Genomic DNA, 2,813 nt, shown 5'->3' on the forward strand with positions numbered 1-2,813 from the left:
CTTCTCAGGCACAAAAACTGACGACGTGGATGACTGGCGAGTCGTACAGGACCAAGCTGATGACGAATCCTCAAACATGACTCGTATTCACTCAGGAAGATTAGTCAATACTTTTTATGTAATATAGCGAGACTTTTTCAGTATTGAGTATCTATCCCAAAACAAAAACAACGTACGTAAAGCGAAAAAGTGCAATATTTCTTTTTTGCTCGTTCAGATCGGGCAGTATATTCGTTATCTTAGGCAGAAATTGGCGTAAATAATTGATTGGTTGATTGATTGATCTGTGGGGTTTAACGTCCCAAAAATACCATATGATTATGAGAGACGCCGTATTAGATGTCTTCCGAAATTTCAACCAAATTAGTGTGATTAAAAAAACTCTATTTATGTAAAATATTGCTGCACGAATAATACTCATGCGAGTAGGAACTTATTTAATTAAGTTTCTTGAAGGGTAAAAACAAATGGCATCAAAAGCATTCTTGTGGCTGAAACGCAGACTCAAAGCACTGAAGGAAAGCATGTTATCAAGTCTGATATTCAGCCCCAAGTTAGCGAATAGGATAGCAACAAAAAGTCTTTTTTTTTTTGTTGGTTGTCTGGATGGTTCCTCAACAACCCCGTCTAGCCTACCTAACAGGACAGGCAATAAGTCGGACGGTGCCTGGCTTATTTAACTATCTCAATTCTTGCAGAAAAGCTTGGAATTCATTACGTAATACACGTATTATTTTAAACTTGTGGGATTTAAAAATACTTTGTACTGAATAGCATATTTAACACACACACACATTGTATATGCCTAAAACAACTGAATTTATCTACGTTTAGCATTACAATAATTTTACTAGTAAAAATACTATAACGCTATTGTGGGTAAAACCAAATGCGATTGCGCCAAATGAAAGAATCACCGGAAGTGAAAATAATAATCGCAACTTTCGTAGGGGTTCTTCTGGTAGCCTTTTCCTTAGACTTTTAAATCTTCAGCGTGTCAAAAGGAAGTGCTCCAGAGATTCACTCTCATTGCAGTGAAAACATTAACGAATACCGCCGCTGTATTTTAGTGGCTAAGGTACTCGGCTGCTGACCCGCAGGTTGCGGGATCGAATTCCGCCTGCGGTGGCTGCATTTTCGGTGAAGGCGAAAATGCTGTAGGCCTTTGTGCTCAGATTTGGGTGCACGTTAAAAACCCCAGGTGGTCAAAATTATCAGAACACTCCACCACAGCGTCTCTCATAATCACAAGGAGGCTTTGGGACGTTAAACCTCACATATCAATAATATCTATCAGCGTTAATAAATAACCGACATCAGTAGTCTCGACCCGAGGAATGCAAAGGATAAATGTCATGGTCCCAGCTTGAATCGTATACCTAAGAATACTGCGTGGCAATGAAGAATTTCAACACAGAGCTATGCCAGGTCTCAGAACTACTTTTCAAAAGAGGCTAATCTTCGTGAAACGTTATTGGTGGTTGTAGTGCTGCCTACCCAATTTTATGAACATTATATTTATATAATGGCCGTATCCTTTGATATAACCGTCACGTCGGGTTAACGTCAATTGTGCTTTGTTGCCATGAACTGGAGGTGATTTATGCAGCAGTGTCTAGAGCCAGTATCTTCGCGAGCATCAGCGCTTCATATCAGCTTCAGGTGTTGCTAATACGCATGTTCCAGATGGCATTGTTTCGCTAGTGCGGAAAACTGGTTATATAAACATAAACTCTTCAACATATATCTGTTCGTACAACATTTGTACCTATATTTAGCGTCATTTCATGACATTTCACTCGATAAAAATGCAACACGGTCACCTTACCTCCGCATGCTTCGCATAATGTCCATTGTCAGGTATGTGGGATCTGCCGAATTTTTTGCGGTTCAGCTTCTTAAACTTCCCACCGTCTCATATTTTCATGGAAATCACTTCATGCCGGTACGGCTCATATGGTGTTTTGGATGAAGGACTCTATCAAGGGTCGAGAATTTCCAGCGAGAAAACGCTTGCTGCCTGAATAATTTCTATTCCTTTATTAGCCACTTTTGTCCGCCTCTGCTGGTTCAAAGTCTGACCACCAACGGTATTCGTGAGTGCAACTCTTGCTTCAGTTATTAGCGAGGGAAAAATGCCCATATTGAAATCTTCAGTGAACTCTCGGAAAAAGGGCCGCGTGTTTTCTATTTCTGTTTTATTCGCACTAGAATAGGTAATTAGGCGCTCATCCTGGTATCCTGAAGAGGCAGATATTACTTACGCAGGAGTCGGTAATGGTCGCGTAGCTAGCTAAGATATGACTTCCATATTTAACTGTTCCAGAATTACACCAACACATGTTGACATACCAATAAGTAAAACAGAAAATGTACACAGATGTAACGAAAGAAAAAAAAGATAGTTGTATTTACATTGAGAAAAATAAAAATAACAGTGTTCAAGTGAAATGCGACAAAAGACGTGCAGTGCGACGAACTGCTGCTTACAATTTTCCACTTCCGGAGTAACGAGCTTTGACCTTCACATGTCCTTTGTTTTCTCAAGATTCCATGTGAGTTATCACTAATTCTACTATGGCGTTGAAGGTCTTGTGAGAGAAGCCTCCTACAGATTGGCGCACGTGGTCCATCTGGCTGCGGATGTCTCGTTCGGTGTATTGAGGCTTCTTTATTTTCACCATCCGCACCAGTCTCGACAACTTATCTTCAGGCTTGCTTTGTGCAGCTGGTGCGCTTTTGCTGGACTGTCTTGACTCGACGTCCCAGGATGCAGTGGGCAAATGCTTTTCATGCCCAGTTCGCCCATGGCA

This window comes from Rhipicephalus microplus, chromosome X (genome assembly GCF_043290135.1).
Source record: "Rhipicephalus microplus isolate Deutch F79 chromosome X, USDA_Rmic, whole genome shotgun sequence".
Lineage (NCBI taxonomy): Eukaryota > Metazoa > Arthropoda > Arachnida > Ixodida > Ixodidae > Rhipicephalus > Rhipicephalus microplus.